We start from the raw sequence: 21,626 nt of genomic DNA on the forward strand, positions 1-21,626 counted from the left end.
GGATCATGGGTTCGCACCACCATGCCCAGCTCAAATACTTTTAAAAAATGTTGTGTGTGTGCGCGCGCACGCGCGTGAGCGCGTACATGTGTTCGGTTGCTTGCGAAGGCTGTTGGATCCCCTGTAGCTGGAGTTACAGGAGGTTTCGAATTGCTTCATAAGGGTACTCATTGGGAATCAAACTCGAGTCTTGTGGAAGAGCAATCCATCACGGTACAGAAGGCAGAGTAGGAGCGCCAGGCAGTTTGTCACGCTGCATCCACTCTCAGGAAGTGGAGCCCATCTGTCTAAAAGCTTCTAGACCCATCTCCAGGGGCCCACTTCCTCACCTCCTAAAGGTTCCACAACTGCCCAAGCTGCACTACCTGCTGGGAGCTAAGGGTTCAAACACGTGAGCCTGTGGGGACATTTCACAAGTCACATGAGTTCTCTGGGACCTTTGATGGCTCAGGCTGAGGATGTTAAGAAATAGTCACACTGCCTTAGGGACAGGGCCCTGACTCACATTAGCATAGGCATATGGGATTTGCTTGAGGCCAGCGTGAGCTCTGCCTTGGCAGATGGGAACAGGCAGGGAGCCTTTTCTGCCGCAGGGAATATCAAAGTCAGATCAGGTGCGTGAACTCTCCTCACTAGATATTTCTATGTATAAATCTGTTGGGGGAAGAGCTGTCCACAAGCTGGCCAACATTAAGGATACAGGGAGCAGGCTTGGTTGTAGCAGAAAGCTAGAACGTTTGGGGTACAGGGACCCACATCCTATGTGGCTTTGCCTTTCGGATCCAACCAGTGGGTCCGGTGACGTTTGCAAGCATGGGACCTGTGGTGAGCTCAAGGCCCTGCCTAGAATCCCATGGTGAGGGTCTTGGGTAGGGGTAGCTCAGAAGTAGAACTCTTATTATGGGTTCGACCTCCAGTACCATTAAAAAAAAAGCAAACTGAGCCGTGGTCGCCCACACCTTTAATCCCAGCATTCAGTGGACAGAGGTAGGTGCATCACTGGGAGTTTGAGGCTAGCCTGAATCTATGGAGTGAGTTCCAGGATTGCCAGGACTACACAGAGAAAGAAAGAAAGAAAGAAAGAAAGAAAGAAAGAAAGAAAGAAAGAAAGAAAGAAAGAAAGAAAGAAAAAGAGAAATAAGGAAATGAATAAATAAAAATGAATTCTAAACGAAAGTAATTTTTTTGCAGTGCGCATTTTAATTAAATTAAAAGAAAAGTTTGAGAAAAATTAAGTGAAGTCCTAAAGTTCTCAGTTCATTGGTCAGGGACTGCCAAGAGTCTCAGGCTCCAATGGATGTTAAACATGTCTAATTTAACCAGGACCAGAACCTATAAGAGCCAGAGCCACAATGAGGCCCCAGCAGTCTGGAAGAGGACCTGGACTTGGGCTTATGGCTGCTGCCCTCAGCCAGTTGCTTCTGTGGCTTCTTGGGAGTTAATGTGACACTGGAGATCTGCCAGGATCCCTGAGCTCCACCTCCATCTGCCCGGTAGGTCAGCTGGGTTTGGCCTGGATCCAGAAAGCAGGCGACACGCTTCCCCGATTCACAGTTGGACCGGGGCACCGTAGCCAGGGTCCCACACTCTTTGGCGGGCTGCATGGACTGAGCCAATTCGGTGTGGAAGATCTCCTGGCTGTGGCGTTGTGGCTAATCCACCTTCGCAGCTCCAGTAGTCAGTCTGGAGTCCTTCTGGAAGCAGCTTTAAGGAACAAGTCAAGAACTCAGGTGAGAGAGCCCAAGAGCTGTGGGGACTCGGGAATAACGGACTGTTTCGAAAGACAGAAACTGTGTGTCCTTTTCTAGAGTTTCAGGGAAGCCCGCAGTTGTTCCCTGGTAGTGGAGGTGGGAAATGGTCCAGGGATGTACTTCTTATTAACTTCTTGATCTTCAGGACTCAAGAACCAATAGGACCTCCTCCGGGAAGCCTTCCCAACTCACAAGATATCTACCTGTTCATGCTGCTCTCAAAACACATTGTACTCCCTGTGTGTTATTTTGTTCCTTATATTGTAAATCTTTGGACCAGTAGCAAAAATTCCAAGTCTATATATACCTTTAGCTCTAGGTTTTAGAATCTCTTGTTGGGAAACCACCCTCTGGGAGAGATACCCTTACATAACTGACCCCAGTAGTGTTTGGGGTAACTGTTAGTGACATGGGGCAAAAGGCTAAGCCCTTTTATTTGGTAAGGTAAACGCCTATTCACATGGGTCTATTACCTCTCTCTGTCTTTGTCTTTGTCTCTGTTTCTGTCTCTGTCTCTCCCTGTCTCTCTCTGTCTTTCTCTCTCTCTGAAAGACCTGTCCATCAATGGTAAAACAATATAGAACCAATATGGGTCATAGGTTAAAAACTGGACCTTGTAAGCCTCTAATGTAATGCTCTAATCTGTAGTTGTTGCATGCTTGTGAATGGTCTCTTGGCTAGTGTTATGGAATGCTGTCCTTTGAGCTGATCTTGAAATCAGAGCATATGTTGTTATGCATAGAGGACCCTCACAAGATGGAGCCTGTTGACATTCCCTCATAGAAGGCTGTTTCTCTTGCTGTGATAAATGCCACGACCAAAAGAAACTTAGAGAGAAAAGGGTTTATTTCAGCTTACAGCTGTAGTTGATCATGACGGGAAGTGAATGCAGGAAGTCAGGGCAGGAACCTGGAAGTAGGAGCTGATACAGAGGCTGTGTGTGTGTGTGTGTGTGTGTGTGTGTGTGTGTGTGTGTGTGCTATTTACTGGTTTGCTCCCCATGGCTGGCTCAGCCTGCTGTCTTAGACAACTCAGGACCACCTGCCCAGGATGGCACCACCCACAGCGAGCTGGGCCTTTCCAAACCAATCATCAATCAAGCAAAGGCATCAATCAAGCAAAGGTTTGCCCACAGGCCAACCTGATGGGACCATTTTTTCAGCTGAAGTTACCTTTTTTAAAAAAAAAATGATGAAAACTAACCAAGGCAGCAAAGGTGGTAGGAGTGAGTCATGAGACTCTCCCCTGAGATTCCAGCCAACTCTCTCTCCTGCCTCCCCACACCAGCTACAGGTAACTGTCCCAGTTGCGTGCCCTTGGGGCATCCTCGGTCTACAGGTGGTAGAAGATGAACTGAAGTGGGGAGTCTGTGCGGCCTGGAGAATCCATCATACATGCTAATGATGCTGCTGTTTGTGGGTCACCTCTTGCCCTCCTGTAGGTAGCCCTAATACATTCACCAGTTCTCCAAGACAGACGTGGGTGGAAGGAATCCTCTTGTCTGGCAGCAGCAGCACCCTCTCTGGTGTGAATAGAGCTTTGTTCCTGTCAGGCCTGATCTCGTGAGGGTCACATACTGAGATCCTCACGGTTGCTTTGATTTCAAGTTGGAAACACAACACCCAGCCAGGTCTCCCAATTGGAATTTTTTTTTTGTATATACATGTATATGTATGTTTGTGTGTATGTGTGTGCATGCATGGAGGCATGTGCCACCCCTCATGTTTTAATTTAGTGTGTGCTATGTATGTGACAAATGCTTGAAGCAGTTGTCTTCTTCCACCGTGTGGGTCTCAGGGAAGGGATACAGGTAATCAGTTGGTACCTTTACCAGTTAAGATGTCTCACTAGCTGCCCCCCACCCCAACCTTGTTTTTTTTCTTGGAGATGTAGTTTCTCAGTGAGCAGGGAATCACTAACTAGGCTAAGGGGCTGGTCCGTGAGCTTCAGGAATTCTCCTGTGTCCTCATCCTCAATCCTGGGATTACCAGCGCAAACCAGAATGCCTGGCTTTTTTACATAGGTTCTGGGAATTGAACTCGGACCTTTGTGTTTACAAGGTTAGTGCTTTATCACGTGAGCTGTTTCTCCAGCTCCCGTTTTCTTACTCTCCCACTCCACCTGTGTGTCTTCTTTCTTGTGTTGGGATTATTTTCTTACCCGAAGCATTCCAACCTTCGTTGATGTTAGTGTCTTTACTCATTTTACTGCTGCTTGGGACCAGGGACACTTGGAGCCTACAAGTCAGAGAAGTAAGGGGTCCTCTTCATTGGGTGTCAGGTTCTGTTTCTTCCTGTTTCCCAAGCTCATCTCCAACTATATTAAACAACAAATCAGGCACCTCACTGTGCAAGTGTTCATCTCCTGCCCACAGATCGCAATGATCCACAGAGAAGATTCATGGTTTCCTGCTGGCATCATTTCTGGACGTTATTATGCTAGGCGAGTGTCTGTCTCTTGCTTGACTTTGGCTGTCATATTACAAAACCCTCCTATCGCGCCGTCCTTAATGTCTACATTTCCATTATCCTGGATGCAGCAATTAGGGGGTGAAGGTGAGTAGGAAGATGTTCACCCACGTCCATCGTAGGGTGTGTGTGTGTGTGTGTGTGTGTGTGTGTGTGTGTGTGTATGTAAGCAAGAGACCTTGGGTCATTGGATCATTCCTAAGGTAAAATCCACTTTTTTCTTTGAGACAGGATCTCTCACCAGCCTGGAGCTCATCAAGTAGACTTGGAGCCTCAGAGATTCTCCTGTCTCTGCCTTGCAGGCTCTAGGCATACAAATGCACATTACCACACTCAGCTTTCTAAATGTAATTTCTAGGGACTGAACTTAAGTCTTCAGGCTTGTGCTCTGGGTATTTTTACCCTCTGAGTCATCTTGCTGGCTGGTGCCCTATGAGAAACAATGTAAAGGAGGAAAGGTTTCGGCTCATGGAATAGAAGGGTTCATTTCATGATGGGTTGGCTCCATTGCCCTTAGGCTGTGGTAAGGCAGAGAGCATCAGGGTAGGGATCATTCAGGGGAATGAAGCTGCTCATTTCATGATGTCCTGGACTTGAGAGAGTGAGAAAAGTATACATTTCAAAACCACGTGCCCCAATGACTCACTTCCTCTAAAAACGTGAGAATCCTCATAGTCTAACCACTTTCAGGTGCCCCACCTCTGTTTCGGGGACTGTTGTAATTTCATTTTGTTGCTGTGACACACACCATGACAAAAAGCTACTTGGGAGGATATTTCATCTTTTTTTTAAATTTATTTTTTTTATTAGTTATTTTCCTCGATTACATTTTCAATGCTATCCCAAAAGTCCCCCATACCCACCCCCCCAACCCCCTACCCACCCACTCTCCCTTTTTGGCCCTGGGGTTCCCCTGTACTGGGGCATATAAAGTTTGCAAGTCCAATGGGCCTCTCTTTGCAGTGATGGCCGACTAGGCCATCTTTTGATACATATGCAGCTAGAGACAAGAGCTCCAGGGTACTGGTTAGTTCATATTGTTGTTCCACCTATAGGGTTGCAGTTCCCTTTAGCTCCTTGGGTAATTTCTCTAGCTCCTCCATTGGGGGCCGTGTGATCCATCCAATAGCTGACTGTGATCATCCACTTCTGTGTTTGCTAGGCCCCGGCATAGTCTCACAAGAGACAGCTATATCTAGGATATTTCATCTTATACCTCCAGCTCACAGTCAAGGAAGCCAAGGCAGGAATCTGAATGCAAGAACTATGGAGCCTCACAAGCTCATGCTTTGATAGCTTTTTTTTTATACAGTTCTGGGCTACCTGCCTAAGGATGGTGCTGCCTACAGTGGGCTGGGCCCTCCTACATCTATTAACAGTCAAGACAACCCCCCACAGACATGCCTACAGGCTGGTCTGATCCTCAGTCATTTCATCTTAGAGACTGTAGGCTGTATCAAGTTGGCAACTAGAGCTAACTCTGAAAGGACCAAGCCTTCAGCACATAAATTCTGGGAGGACATATTGAATATAAAACCTATAACATTACATTTCCAGTGTCCCACTCCCATTCTCTTAAGTATTTACCTTTACATAAGCTAAGTGGGTATGGGTGGCTACATCTGGGCAAGGTGGTTAATATGACCTATCTTGGTTCTTTCCAGTTTAGATTCAGCAATTTTAATTCTTTCTGACTTTTCTTTTTCCCGTTTGGTTCCCTCTCCTATACATTATGCAGATATTCCTCACTCTCTGCTGAGTTAGATTCTTGGAGTTCTTTGAGTCCCTGGGAGAAATGACACTTGTCTAATTTACAATTTGAATATAAACCTTTGAACACTTGGTCTTTATATGGTGCTGTCTTCGGAGCTTGTAGAATATTTGGGATATATGTTCTAGCTGGTAGATATAAGCTATTTGAAATGGACTTTGAAAGTCATAACCCAGCTCTGCTTCAAAATTCACCAGAACGTGAACAAGCTAGGAGCTCCTATTGCCATGGACCCAACGGTAACACCATGCCTTCCCCTCTAGGATGAGCCAAATATATCCTTCCTTCCTTAAGTTGTTTCTGATAAGTATTTTGTTACTAAGATCATAAAAATAACCAGTATTTCCATGGGTGGTCCTTACCTTCTGAGAAGCTGCTGATTTTCCAAGCCTGGTGTTATAGAATGGTCTCTTTCCTCCAGGTGTAACATGATGGCATCTTGGAGTAGAGATTAATTTGGCTCAGTAGCCCTGGCAACTAGAGCAGAACAAGACAGTGATAGCCAGGTCTATGGTAATGGAAATGGAGCTGTTGGTAATCCCTAGTAGGTGGAGGAGAGTCATAGAACCCTCACCTGGGATTCTGGTCACTCCTTCTTCCTGTCCACCAGAAGCTGCAAAGGATCCTGGGAGATGCTAGACTATACAGGAAGTAGAAATTTAACTGAGAGAGGCCTCCAGGTTGCAGTATCCATGAGGTCACCATTCTTGCCGGGGTGGGAATTTGCAGTGAGTGATACAGTTGTTTTGGGGCACCTATTGCTTCTTACATGTAAGTAATCCCTTCCAGGTCTCTGTGAGTTCAGTCAGCTCACCCAGTACCGTTTGATGAGTTGGGCTTTGGTGCCTTCCTGGGAGTGATTAGTTATTTGTCCATGGCTTCCCAGGAAAGATAGTGTAACACCTGAGAAGGCAAATAAGGCTCTAGTCTCAGCCTCCAAGACAACCTGTGTAGGTCTTCAGCACAATACGACATGGCTTCTGTCTCCTTTGGATCTCTAGGCTGGGTCTTTTAGCAGTGTCTCAGTGGGTCACAGTCACCAGAACTATGGTTATGGTCGTCATAGTAGCAGAGAAAAATAGGCAATATTGAGTGGATATTTTCTTGTTGGCAACTAAAAAAGTGAGTGTGTGTGTGTGTGTGTGTGTGTGTGTGTGTGTAGATCAGGAAAGAGTGGCAGGTGTCTACTTCTGTTACTGTCCACTTATTCCTTTGGGGAAATGTCTCTCTGAATGTGGGGCAGGTGTTTTTCTCCTAGGCTGGGTAACCATAAGCCCCAGTGATCCTCCTATCTTTATCCCACTCAGAGTGAGGAATGTTTGTAGTCTAGCTTGTTATGTGGGTACTGGGATTTGAACTGTAGACCTCAGGCTTGCTCAACAGGCACCCTTAGCTGCTGAACCATCTCTGCAGTCCTTTCTTACTATTAATTAATAGAAATGAAAATTTAAAACATTGGTGAATCTTGGGCTATTACAGTTCTGGGGTTGCCTCTCTGTGCTTTTTAATTTTCTATGACTTGTATGTATAGTCGTATATACATGGACATGGCTTATGGCCAGTGACAATAGAAATCAAGGTCAACCCTTGAGTAAACAAATAGTTGGGCTGGTACACCTTATAACACACAGGGGCCTATTAGTTATTTTTCTCACTGCAGTGGCCAGGTACCTGACAGAAGCTGCTTAAGGGAGGAGGGTTTACTGAGGCTCACAGTTCAGAGAGGATACAGTCAATCACGGCAGGGGAAGGCATGGCAGCTAGAGCTTGAGCGAGCTGGTCACACTGTATCCATAGTCCTCCAGAAGCAGAGAGAGATGGATGCTGGTGCTCAGCTCACTGTCTCCTTTTCATTCAGCCTAGGATCCCAGCTAGGGAATGGTGCTGCCCGTATCCAGGCTAGGTCTCCTCCCCTCATCTGTTTCTCCAATCTCATAGTCGATCCTTTTGTGGCTCTGTCTTCATGGTGGGTTTTCTGCATATGGATCCAGAATAGTGAGGTTGTGGACATGCGTCAGATGTCAGAGAAGCTCTCTCAGAGCCTCGGTGTGCATACATCCCACTGGCTCCCTGACAGATGTGGTTCCTTCGATAATAATGGCAGTGGCATTATTGTTGGCTTTGGCATCTTCTTAGGCTTAGATAAAAATACATCAAGCCTTGGAACATCAAAAGATGGCCTTGCCGGGTGACAGCAACCAGATTTAGGGAAAGGACAACTGCTGTTCATATGTTATCCAGAGCTCTGTGCTGGCTGGATTTCCAGTCAGAGAGGCTGGCAGCACACCCAGCTGTGTTGGGGCTAAAGGTTACTCAAATGGGGTGAAGTGGTGTATCAAGCCATTTATCCTTTCAGGAATCTATTTGGGAGTACCTCCTGGCCTCTCTGGGACTTTTGCATTACCCAGAAAGCATCATGGCAGCCCAGCTCCTATGTAATCACCTCCCTGTGTCTGGGAACTTCTGTTGCAAGGTATTATTATCTCCTGAGCCATACAGTCTCCAGCATCAGGACATCAACTGTAAGTGTCTCACCAGGAGTGAGCTCGGGGACTCTTGACAGTCCTTCAGAGGAGGAGTGTGGGGAGGGTCACTGGACCCTCACCTGAGATCCAGCCATTCCTTTCAGCCATTTGTATGCAGTGGCTGAAACTTTTCTTTCTTTTTTATATATATATATATATTTATATAATTTTTTTCTTTTCTTTTTTTATTAGGTATTTTCCTCATTTACGTTTCCAATGCTATTCCAAAAGTCCTCCCTACCCTCCCCCCCCTACCCACTCACTACCACTTTTTGGCCCTGGTGTTCCCCTGTACTGGGGCATATAAAGTTTGCAAGTCCAATGGGCCTCTCTTTCCAGTGATGGCCCACTAGGCCATCTTTTGATACATATGCAGCTAGAGTCAAGAGCTCTAGGGTACTGGTTAGTTCATAATGTTGTTCTACCTATAGGGTTGAAACTTTTCTTAATTGCTTGTTGGGGAGTAGTCCTGGGAAAAGCTACAGTATATGGGCTGAGAAAGCCTGGAGGGGGATTCACTATGTGTGGTTGTGGAGAAGCCATCATTGATGCTGGGTGAAGACTTTCTGGTGTGGCTACTTTGGGGGCCACACAAGTTCCTATCAGTAACTCCTCATTCACCCATGCTTTTTATGTAAACCCAATAAGCTCAGTGGTTCCCCCAAGGGGGTAATTGTATCTTGGTTTGTCTTTGGAGCCTTCTGAGGAAGGTTCACATCTCCACCAGGGAGGGGATTTTCACGATAGTTTCTCAGGCTCAGAGTTCTTATCCCGTGGGGACAAACTTTATGAATGGCATCTTTATCCTTTATGGCCACAGTTCATGCTTTAGGGGATGTCACTCCCTTCCATGGGTTGCTATTTCCCACCAGCCCAGGGAAGCTGGTGAAGGGGAGGAGGAAGAAGAATGTGTAACTGGACAGAGGCTGGGAGATGGTTGGAGAGGCAAAACAGTATGTTATTTCTGCTACTTGCAAATCATTTGGAACCTTGGACTTAAGAATCAGGATGCTGAATCCAGATCCACAGGGGTTCCAGGAGGAAAAGCTCTCTGCCTCAACACAAGGTGGTAACCCTCTGTGGGATATCTTTCAAAATCACCTCCACAGATCACTGGAGTCATGATGGCTTATCACAGTAAGACACAGGAGCTGCCTAGGCGTGGTGACACACACCTGAAACCCAGCACTTAGGAACGGAGCTAAGAAAGCTGCTCCAAGTTTCCCTAGTGCAGCGTTCTGCGACCTGGGTAGCTAGCTCCCTATTACAGGGCTATAGAGTATGCACGTACTTTGACCGCTCCACGGGGGTGAGATTTACAAACTTCTCATTTTTGCCAGAGAGTAAGCTTTCTTAGCTTGTTAATAAAGAAGCAGATCGACTGCTTTTGGGGGGTGGGAGTGGGAGCAGGGAGAGGTGTGTCTGTATCTATCCCAGGCTGACCTTGAACTCACTTTTCTCCTGGTTTAGCCTTCTGAATGCTTGGATTACAGTGTAAGCCTTCATACTTGGGCATCGGTTCATGTTAATCAAAATTTGTTGGGGCCAGTGAGAGGGCTCAGTGGGGTGAAGTGCTGTAAGAACTTGGCAGCCTGAGTTTGATCCCCAGAGCCCACTTCACAATAGAGAGAGAGAAACAACTCCACAAAGTTGTCCTCCGGCTTCCACACACATGGTGTAGCATGTGTGCCCCAAAAGGGCACACACACACACACTAATAATAGATAAATAAAAAATGCACACACACACACACACACACACACACACACACACACACTAAATAAAAAAATGTAAAGTTATTATGAACCAGCCCTGTATTAGATAAGCTAAGTGCACCAAGATGAGAGACATATTTCTAATGGAGGGGGACATTTGTTTCTTATAGAGAAATGCCTGCCTCTTATAGAGTGGGAGACAGTTTCTGGGAGAAAAATAAGATGTCTACCCAGTGGGCTGGCTGCTGTAAGAGAAGTAGGTACCTTTCTCTGCTCAGGGAATGGAGAAGAAAGGGTTTCAGAGAGACCAATCTTTGGGATGTTTCACGATGAATACATACATCTGTGTAGGGCATTGGTAGATAATTAGGCGTTTACCAGGGGCTGAGGATGCTTACCCCCCGAGCTGGCAGAACATGCCGAGGCCAGATTGTGTGAAGCTAGCTAGCCTCTTCCGGGCGTCGACAGTGCTTCTATGTGTCTGGAACTATTTTTGTCAGCTAGGAGTTGGAAGGAGGAGACGTGGTGAAAGGTAATTTCCTGCCAGCGGTTCATACAGAGCCTTCAAGCCAGAGTTTGACTTTCCTCTGAAATGGTGATGGGAGGTGTGTGTGTGTGTGGGGGGGGGGGCGTAATTTCTCTTTTAGAGAGGTTTATCTAATTGTTTATCAATCACAAGTTCCCTTACATTTTATTTGCTGTTTAGGTTGACTTGTGGCCCATTAGGCCCCTCATATAGTCGAAGGATATTTTTCAAAGGTACCTACCTCACCCAGATAAGCCCCTCGGTGACTCTTCTCTCCTCCCATGAGACACAGAGAGTCATAATGTACCCCACTTCCCTCTCCAGTCTGACCAGTAATACATTTTTTCTCTCTGACTGGAATCGTTCTGTCTTCTGGTCCTGGCTTTGCCTGGGAGCCTTAGACCCCGACTTTGTATGTCAGCAGCAGGGCGTCTATTCAGCTCAGCAACACGTGTCATCCTCTGGCTCTGGCACCACTGTCCACCTCTGCAGAGTCCCCTCTGAGTCAGGTGGTGTCTGTGAGGAGAACCTGCGACATCCGTGTGCTTCTTGTCTCATATATTTGCTTTTGTTTGTTTTTTGTTTTGTTTTGTTGTTGTTGTTGTTTTTTCTTTCTTTCTTTCTTTTTCTTTTTCCTTAGATAGGGTTTCTCTGTGTAGCCCTGGCTGTCCTGGAACTCACTCTGTTGACCAGGCTGGCCTCAAACTCAGAGATCTGCCTGCCTCTGCCTCCCCAGTGCTGGGATTAAAGGTGTGTGCCACAAACACCTAGCCTAGCTATTTTTTCGTTGTTGTTATTCCATGTGTATGTGTGTGCGTGTGATATGCATGCATGTGAAGATGTGTTTCCATGTGGGGGCACATTTGAGGGTTGCAATGGTCTCAGAAGGTGTTAAGGTAGTATATAGATTACTTCCTGTATTGGGGGGGGGTCTCTAGAAGAACAGAACACACAGAAGCTTATATGTGGTAATACACACCACATATTGTTGTATATGGGATTATAAAATGATTATGGGAACATTCATTGGATTGGTTTACAAAACTGCAGACAGAAGAGTCCCACAGTGACCATCTGCATGCTGTAGGTCCCAGTAGCTGGAAGCATCACCCACTGATGAAATTCCTCACACCAGCCTCACCAACTTCCTATAGGCTGGACCAATGATGCAGCCCTAGTCTGAGGCTGAAGGCCTGGAGGCTTCTTGGTACTGGAGTCTGTTGTTCCCAGGTGATGGCAGCTGTGGTAGACAGAGGAAGAGGAAGAGGAAGAGGAAGAGCAGGGCTACATACTTGGCTAGCTTCCTTTCTTCTGTCAATCCCATCCTAATTCCCAGGCTGTTGGATGTATCTGACATACTATCAGGTCCAGTCTTCCTATCATTTGCTCTCCCACATGCCAATCATTCCTAGAAATGCCCTCTTGGATACTCCTAGGAGTGTGTCTTACTAATTTCCTAAGCATCCTTCTATCTGGTCAAACTGCCAATGGAGATGACCAGCATGGTTGTCAGGAGGGGATTGTTATAGAACGAATCTGGCCTCACCCCTTGCTCTGACATCGTATTCGGCATTTTGATGCCATGTCCCTCAGCTCCATCATATTCCCAAACACCTTACCAGCCCTCAGGCTGCTATTACTATTACTGAGGTCACCCAAACTTGGACTTTCAGATTCAAAAGCCATGAGCTGAACCTCTTTTCTTTATAAAGCTACCCACCTAGGTACTTTGTTACAGTAACGACAACTAGGCTCATTCATTCTCCTCAGTGTGTAGAAAGAACATGACAGAGGCCTTAGAGAAGTTTCTCCAGTGTGGGCCCCATGCTCTTCTGTTTCCAAAGTGACTGATTTGTTTGCCTATGTCTATATCTATATCATCTAGATCTTTGCCTATACCTATAATCTATATCTTTCTATATCATATCTGTAATATTTCTATAATCTATACCTATACCTATAATTTCTATCTCTATCTATGCCTATAATCTATATAATATATAATCTATACCTAAAATCTACCATCTATATCTATGTATCTATAATCTATATCTATACCTATCTATATATGTAATCCATGCCTATATCCATAATCTATATCTATACCTATAACCTATATCTATGTCTCTGCATCTATAATCTTTATCTATACCCATAATCTATATCTCTCTATCTCTCTATTTGTCTATCATCTATCTATCTATCTATCTATCTATCTATCTATCTATCTATCTATCTATCTATCTGTCAGAATAGATAACCCCATGAGGGGTTTACTAAGAGATAAGTTCAGTTCCTCAAATTCCCTCCCAGCTTCACTGTCCAACTTCTGAACTATCAATACAGTGTGCAGTTGTTGACCTGATGCACTGAACTGAAGCTCAGTAACAAGCACAACAATTGTATGCACATTATAGCAACTGTCTTTCTCTGTTGGGGTGGCATTCAGGCCATTCTCAAATTTCTCTCTTGCCTCTTAATTTTTTTTTTTTTTGTCTTGAATGCATCAGACTTAAAATTGGGCTGGGAATATTTTTCTTTCTTGATGCCTATAAATTTGGTATCATAAATGATAAGTAGACAACCTAGAATTGTGCCAGCAGCCTCCGATGTGAAAGATGAGCTCAGATTTTCTTTATTTCTTTATTTTTTTTTACTCTCTTATAATTTCATTTAATTGGTAAATGTTAACATACTCCAAGATGTGTACTTTGTGCCAGAACGTTCTGACTGAGTCTTAATCGTGACTATTAGAACATTCCAATTTGGGATTTCCAAGGAAAAAAAAATCTTGTCCAGTCAGGAAAACAAAAACCACACTAGATGTTTCAAACAGATGGCATTAACACATGGGAACTTGCCTAGGAATTAGGAACTGCAAGGAGCCTAGGAGTGGACAAACCAAAGGCAAAAGGTGATCTTACCTGGCCCGAGAAGGGTTGGTAGGGTTGTTAGTCAGACCTCTGAGGAGGCTTCCAACCCAGGGGTCCTTCAATGGCTGGCACTCTACTCTGAGTGGCTCTGATGTGCAGTTTTCTCTGACATGGGGCAGACCAGCCCTTTTCCTCTCTAAAGGATACAACAAGGTTGGGTTAGCAGTTATCGAAGGGCACTGAGGGGTTGAAGATAGGGCTAAAGGGCTTGCTTCTTGAGCCTGAAGACCTGAATCCCCAACAACTATGTAAAAAAAAAAAGTCTACTAGAGTGGTACATGGCTCTAAGGACAGTGCTGGGAGGAAGAAACAGATGGATCCTGGGTGCTCGCTGGATGCAAGCCAGAGTGTGAGTTTCAGGTTCAGTGAGGGACCCTGTCTGAATGGTAAGGAGGGTTAAGGTGGAGAGAGCTTGGGTGTTAAGACAAGGGTGGAAAAAGCAGGCAGACTCCCCTGTCAATCACTAGGGAAAGCACACATTATCTTCAGTTTTTCTCTTTTCTTTAGACCTCCCTCCCTCCCTCTGTCCCTCCTTCCCTCTCTCCCTCCCTCCCTTCTCCCCTTTCTTTCTCTTTCTCCTTTTTACCTCTACACTTTCTTCCTTTCCTTTCCTTTCCTTTCCTTTCCTNTTTCCTTTCCTTTCCTTTCCTTTCCTTTCCTTTCCTTTCCTTTCCTTTCCTTTCCTTTCCTTTCCTTTCCTTTCCTTTCCTTTCCTTTCCTTTCCTTCCTTCTTTCCTTCCTTCTTTCCTTCCTTCCTTCTTTCCTTTCTCTTTCCTCTCTTTCTTTCTTTCTTTCTTTCTTTCTTTCTTTCTTTCTTTCTTTCTTTCTTTCTTTCTTTCTTTCTTTCTTTCTTTCATCTCACTGTGTAGTCCAGGCTATCCTGGGAACTCACTTCTCCCACCTTCACCTTCTAAGTGCTAGGACTGTAGTTCCCTGCCGCCTGGCAGGTTTGTTCTCTGTAGACATGAGGAAGAGGCAACACAGAGACCTCCTCGAGAGACACAGAGCAAGGAAGTGTGCAGAACTTGGGTCCAAGAGGGTGACATCAGATTTTCTGTGGAACAAGCTCTAAGTGTGTGCAGGGGTGCTGTGGCCATTACGTGTGCATGTGAGGGTGGTGGCAATGCAGATAGCTGGCAGTGGGTGACAGACAGAGGGGAGCTGCAGAGATTCTGCCTAAGTCCCAGGTGAAGTCTAAACAGAGACTTAGTCTTTGGCCACCTGGGCCAGATGCTGGGACCATTTCTCTGGAGGGGGGTTGGGGGGAGGGGGGAGAGGAGGGAATCGGGGATCCATTGTCCACCTCTCACTTCTCATCTCCTTAAAGGCCTGCGTGTGGTTTCATGGTTCTTTTTGTAAGTCCATCCTCTCTTCACGGGGCTGTTTCAATCACCTAGGGTTTGGTTAAGCTCAGTGCTGCTATCATTGGATGAAGCTTTTGAAAAGTTCCCCATCTTTCTCGTCTTGGCTTCCTCTTTCCATATAGAGCATCGCTGGCTTGGTTTGACCTTGTCACTTCACAAAGGCAGGTTTAGGAGGAGAAGAGGGTCCTACACCTGACGGTAGCATCCTAGGGAGGGTCTGAGGCCCCCCCTTCACACCCACAATCTTAGCGTGCCCTCAGACATGCATACCGGGCACTGTTAGATACGGAACGCTGATTGGCTGAGTTTATTTTGTGTTCCTATCAGGGGAAATGGGATTAAAAATCCCAGGCTAGGGCTGGGAGAACGGCTTCATCGGTGTGGTTCCTGCCATCTAAGTGTGAGGGCCTGGGTTTGAGTCCCAAGCACCGATATAAAGGAAGAGCAGTGGGCCAGGCAGTGGGACTCATGGACAGGCAGTAAAGTCGAGCACCAGGTCAGTGAGAGATAGGGTAGAGGGCAATACAGGAAGACACAGCTCTTCCCTCTGCATGCATCCATTACCCAGCATGCGTCAGCCCTCTCCATACACATTTTCACAAAGTGCCTGGTAAGGTGCCACGAAACGAACTGACTAAAGAAATGGAGGAGGCTGAGGCATGGAGTGGCCACGGAGAAGACTACAGAGAGGCCAGTGGCTGCCTTAGCAGGAGCAGGGGAAAAGGTTTCGTGTCAAAGGGTCTCCGCTGTGATAATCTCAACCATTATGTAGTTCCCGGAGCTGGAAAGGTGGTTTGGCAGCTAGGTGTGCATTCTGCTCTTCTGGAGGTCCCAGCACCCACCTTGGGAAGAACTCACAACCTCCTGGAACTCTAGCTTCAAGGGATCCCGTGCCTTCGTCCAGCCTTTGCAGGCACTGCACACACTTGCACTCATGCATGTGCGTGTGCATGCACATACACATACACAGACAGTCACATAAAGTAAAAATAAAACCCGTCTTTTTTTTTTTTTTTCTTTTTAAAGTTAAGATGATCTTCAACAAGGTCTGTGGTCTTTCAGAAGCAGCAAGGGCTCAGGAACTCAGCAGAAATTTTACACATGTTCCTTCTCTGTGGACATCTAACTCCTGGCTACTCTCTTGACCATGCCTGATGTCACAGATTTTCTTGGTCACATTACTATAGGTGTAGAGGACATAAGTCTGGTTTTGGAAGGTGGTAGGGAGGCACATTTTGTATGCAAGAGGTTGTGAGTGTATACTCAAGTAGGCGCGTATGTATATGAGTGTGTGTGTGTGTGTGTGTGTGTGTGTGTATATGATTAGACCTGCATGTGTACACAGGCACATCTACATGGACTGGTGTGTATACACATAGATATCTATCTTTTTTGGATAGATATCGTCTTTAACAGATGAGCCATCTATCTAGCCACGTATAAGTGTCTGTGCACAGGTGTGTATGTGTGTATGTGTGTGTGTGTGTGTGTACACGGGCATGCCAGTGTGTGCAAGGGCAGGCTTGTATATGAGTGTGCACATTCTACAGTGACCATGCTCAAGCAACCCTCTCAGAACAGAAACTCCCTCCCACTCTCCCTGACCAGCGTCCTGTCTAGGCTCATATGGGGACAGGGTGCCCTTGATGCTACCTGCCTGCCCCCCTCCAGTGCAGCCCTTCTCCTTGGCCAAAGAGGACAGCAGGCACGATGTTGGTACTCACTGGCATGGGCTGTGCTTGGTGGTCCAGTTTCCCAACCTCAGATCCCAAGAGACCCTGCACGAACAGAGCCCCATTTCCTGTCCTCCTGGCTCCATCTCCTCACTGGAACTAGCAATCTGCAGGAAGCTTTTCCAGCAGCCGAGCGCAGCAGCCAGGAGCAGCCACAGCAGCAGCCCGAGCGAGTGGCAGCAGCAGCAGGCAGCAGCACCCTTCAAATTGGGTCTCTAGCCCTTTAAATCTGCTCAGTTACCAAAAAAGAAGAGGCATCAGACCCTGTTAATTAAAGCTCGCCCTGGCCCATCAGGCTGAGGAGCTGCAGTGCTCTGTTCCTTCAGATGGCTTAGCGACTCTCCCCCAACTCCACAGCCATGGATCTTGGAGCACTTCTCCCGAGATCAGCAGGAGGTATGGTCCTTGCCGCTGCTGGCTCCTGTGGCTCTAAATCAATAAGACACTAACTGCATGGACGCTGCCTGGCCCCCTGGCTTCCCTCTTTCCCTCTTCTTCCTCTCCGGTCCCCTCCCCAGCTCAGGAGCTAGTTGAGACAAATCAAGTCTTGATTCCCTGGGCTTTGGAGGGAAGGAAGGGGAGGGAAGGGGTGCTCTGGAGGGTGGTCCTCATTTGTTTGTTTTGGCCCTGGCTGGCTTCACCTAGCTGCTCAGGTGGTCTGCAGAAGCGGGGAAAACATCTTTAGTTCTGCTCTGGCTTGTGCAAAAGCATTTTCTCCCGGCTGGGTCCCTTGACCCTTGGTGATCATGAAAAAAAGGATGTCACCCTGACTCAGTTTGCTTTTCTGAAAGAAACCCATGACCTGCCACTCAGATGGAAGACGGCTATGCAGCCCATACAACTTTTGCTCCAGAAATCCTCCCAGAGGTGCCTCATGTCAACACCTGTCCCCATACCCTAGACTCTGAATAGTGCCAGGTTTTTTTGTTTGTTTGTTTGTTTTTGTTTTTTTTTTTTTAAAAGCTTGCTGTCTTTTCTCAAAGATCCTTCACCCCCTCCCTCCTGCCTTTTGAGGAAACTCACTTCTAGCCCAGTCTGAGGCTTTCTTCTAAAGACTTGTTTTTGATTTAGGAATCTGCTGTAGCCTGGCAGAGAGAAAAAGAGTGAGGGAGAGCGAGGGAGAAGAAAGATTTATTTTCTTTTCACATTGCACTTGTAAATTGTACACGGGCCCAGAGCACACATCCATCTACACACTCTACATTGATTTGTTTCCGCCCCCACAGCCTCCTTCTGGGGTGAGCCTCTCCTCTCAGCCTAGACCCAAGTCAGTCAGCTTCCATCTCTCCAGAGATGACCCTGAAAGCCAGCTTCCTGAAGATGGTTGCTTCTTTATTCTGAATGCCGGGTCCCTGGGTCCACTTGGCCTTGGGATAGGGATTCCCCTGGATGTCAGCCTCTGTCAGGGAGGTGCATCTAGGAAGAAAACCACCTTTGCTGATTTCTCCCAGTGACTTCTTTTTAAACCTGCTGGGTGAGGAGCGTCACCTGTAAAGCATAAGGACGGAGGTGAGCTGCAACCCAGTTAATGTCTGTAGGTAGCCCCCCTCCCCCAATTGTGAGCTGCTACCCAGTTATGTCCAGAGGGAGCCGCCCCCCCCCCATTGTTGGCACCAAGGTCCAAAAAATATTTGTTTGAACGGTGGTTCTTATGTGTGGAATCCTTTCCAATCTCCTAGTCAAGGTTGGGCATTTCCTCTGGGTTAAGCATCTGCCTCCCACACACTGTAGGTCCGTTGCAATCCATATTAGTAGGAAAATGAACTTCTCTACAGCGCTGAAACTCTCTGGTTAGGGGAGACTGCTCAGAGCCCTAGAGTGTAGCACATGATGGACTTGCCAGTCTCTGTGACTGGTCTACTGGTGGAGTTGCATGGCAATTTGAAGATTCCCCCCTGAAAGAAAACCCAGGAATCATTGTTCTCTGGGGGGGAAAAAAAAAACCAAACCAAACCAAACCTCAGTAGCAGAGGCCTTCATCATGCAAGATGGAGAAGCGCAATGTGGGAAGCAAGGTATGGCGGCTTTGCCCAAGGCTGTGCTTTCGGTTCCTCTGTGAACAGCTTTCCTGGGGATTGCAAACTGGACTGTGGCCACTGTCATCAGGATGCGTCCTCAGCATGCACAGCTGGAGGGTTCAGAGGTGAACGTGTCCCCCGAGGGGGCTCCACACAGTACCTCTTTCTCCTGTCCTTCCCAAAGCTGGAGGTCCCGGCTGCTCTGTGTGCTGTTGTTCAAGCGTCAGCAGCCCCCCTCCCAGGGGCTTTCTGAGGTTTTGACAAGAGAGGCCTGGGATGGATGTATATCACAAATTGTGTCTTTGTGCTGGCAGGGACCTATGAACAAGTAAATCAGGGGACTGTTGTTTAGCCTCAACTGTTCCTTGCAAGTTAATGGTGTGTGTGTTTTCAATTTACTGGTGTCAGCTGGCCTTCAAACCAAGTATACTTCCAGTGGGGTTTGTCTAGATCTGGTAACATGGCAATATGGCTTTTGGTCCTTTAATAGTCTTTTTAATAGTCTTCTTTTAGTGCATCAGTACTTAATCTGTGGGTCGGGGCCCCTGGCAAGGGTGTAGGTGACAAACGACTTTTTTCAGGGGTCACCTAAGACCATCAGAAAACATAGATATTGACATTATGATTCCTAACAGTGGTGAAATTACAGTTATGAAGTAGCAGCAAAGTGATTTTCTGGTTGGGAGTGACCACAACACAAGGGACTGTGTTAAAGGGTTGCAGCATTAGGAAAGTCGAGAACCCCTGCTTTAGTGAGTGTGTGCATGTGTTGGTTGGTGTATACATAAAAGTTGAGGTCAACGTCTGGAATGCTGCCCACTTCCTTTGAGCTAGGGTCTTTCACTGGCCTGGACTTTATCAGCTAGGTTAGATGTGCTGGTCCGTGGGGTCTCTAGGATCCTTCAGCCTCTGTGTCTCCAGGACTAGAATTACCGGCACAAAACCCCATGCCTGGCCTTTTTATGTGGGTTTGGGGGAATACAACTCAGGTCCTTGAGTTCTCTTGTAAGGAATGATCTTGAACCTCTAATCTCCCTGCCTTCATTTCCTCAGTGTTAGCGTTACAGGTGTTTGTGACCACACCTGGCTCATGGAGGGACTGGGAAGTGAACTTGGGTTCTGTGCATGCTAGACACTCGCTTTCCCGACTGAGACTCATCCCCAGACCTCTTTCTTTGTTTGTTTCTTTTTTTGAGACAGAGCATTTGCTCAGGCTAATCTCAAACTCATGGTGATCCCCATGCCTCCCACGTGCTAAGATCACAGATCAGCAAGCACCACCATTAGTATTCACTACATGACCTGAGGGGGCGCACAGATTATTGGGGTGGTGCGATGGAGAGGACCCATAGACTGGTGCCTCAATGTGTGGCCTAGCGGGTGATCTGTTATCACTGGGCCTCGTTTCTTTAATCTGCAATAGGTTAAAGTTGTCAGGGTTGAATGAGATACAGCAGTTGAAGTCCGTGTATGTCATAGGTACAAGGAAAGACCATCTTCTATCTCTGCTGCTATCAATTAAGTGCACATTAACGCAAGGATGCAGCCATTTAGATAACTACAATGGGTCCTCCCCTGACCGCTGGACTGTGCCTTTTCTGAAGGCAGGGGTGACCTCTCCTATGCTATTTTGCCATTAACTTTCTCCCAAAGGCCAGAGCAGGACCTAGTCAGGCATTTCTGCTCCATAAAAGTTAATTGAACGAATACATGATGTTCTGTGGGCATTTTAACCATCAACACGGGTGATTTTTAATGACGGGGCACCACCATTTCTCACTTAGTTTACTGAAGGAGTGCAGATGAGCCAGAGAGACAGAAGAATCCCACAACAGTGATAAGTGTGAACTAAAGCATCTCCATTGGTGGAGAAATTTGAACTGCGGTAAAAAGAAAAAAAAATTGCTTCCTGTTCTGAGACCTGTATCAGATGCCTGTGGGCTCTGGGTGTCCTTGGTAACATTCTGATCAGTCAGGGCAATTGTATGACAGGTGACTCCCCTTACCACGAGCTGCTGCCTCCTCTTCATGCGTCGAAGAAAGGCTCTAAAAGGGAGAAACAGCTCTGGGAAGAAAGTTCTGCTTACACAATTGCTCTACTGTGTAGAAGAAGTCAACCAACTTGGTAAACAATATCAATAAGGTGATGTGTGTAGAGACACTCAGTACCTTGCGAGCCAATAAATATTGCTGCCTGGATGTTTGTGTTGTTTAGTTTTTTTCCATTCCTGTAAGAAAATCCCTGAAGCTGCACAGCTTTATAAAGTGGATTGTCAACAATAGAGATTCCAAGTTGTCAAATCCAGTGAACCCTGGCAAGAAATCTATGGAATCTACCTAACTTGGGGTTAAGGAGATCGTCCTTGGAGTAAGCGACCCCTAAATTGATTCTCCCAAATGAGTGACATCGAGAGAACATTCTAGACCTGTAAGTAGCCCATGTACAGGTCAGAAGTTAATGAACCACATTCGGGGGTGATAGAGATGCCAGTCGGCTGTCATCCGTAGTCACGTAGTGAGAGGAAGGCTGGAGATGTGACCAGATTACAAAGGGTCTTGGATTCTTTAAGAGGAAAGATTTTATTCTAAGGGAGATAACTAACTTCCCCTCCATGGTCCCACTTCCGTCTCAATCTATCTCTGTCTTTCTGTCTCTTTCTGTCTCTCTGTCTCTGTCTCTGTCTTTCTCTCTTTGTGTGTGTAGATGCTTTAGCATTGTAGTGGAGGGCTGAGCTGGGGATGTAACTCAGTTGACAGAGCTCTTGCCTAGCATGCAGAAGCTCCAAGGTCCATCCCCAGCACTTCTTTTTTTTTTTTTTTTT

The 21,626-nt window shown here is 46.5% G+C and overlaps 1 protein-coding gene across 2 annotated transcripts in view; it reads left to right on the forward strand.

Moving 5' to 3' along the window:
- The first annotated feature begins 1,553 nt into the window (after window positions 1-1,553).
- Window positions 1,554-21,626, forward strand: part of Caln1 (calneuron 1) — a 473,529-nt gene continuing 453,456 nt past the window's right edge. Inside the window, exon 1 of one of the 2 annotated variants that reach the window (XM_021163075.2) lies at window positions 1,554-1,730. The gene's annotated coding sequence lies outside the window, so the exon portion shown is untranslated. Of the gene's footprint in view, window positions 1,731-17,088; window positions 17,183-21,626 lie in introns of those variants that run through there. The other variant, XM_029477872.1, reaches the window with a different exon arrangement.

The sequence above is a fragment of the Mus caroli genome, chromosome 5, assembly GCF_900094665.2.
Source record: "Mus caroli chromosome 5, CAROLI_EIJ_v1.1, whole genome shotgun sequence".
Taxonomy (NCBI): Eukaryota; Metazoa; Chordata; class Mammalia; order Rodentia; family Muridae; genus Mus; species Mus caroli.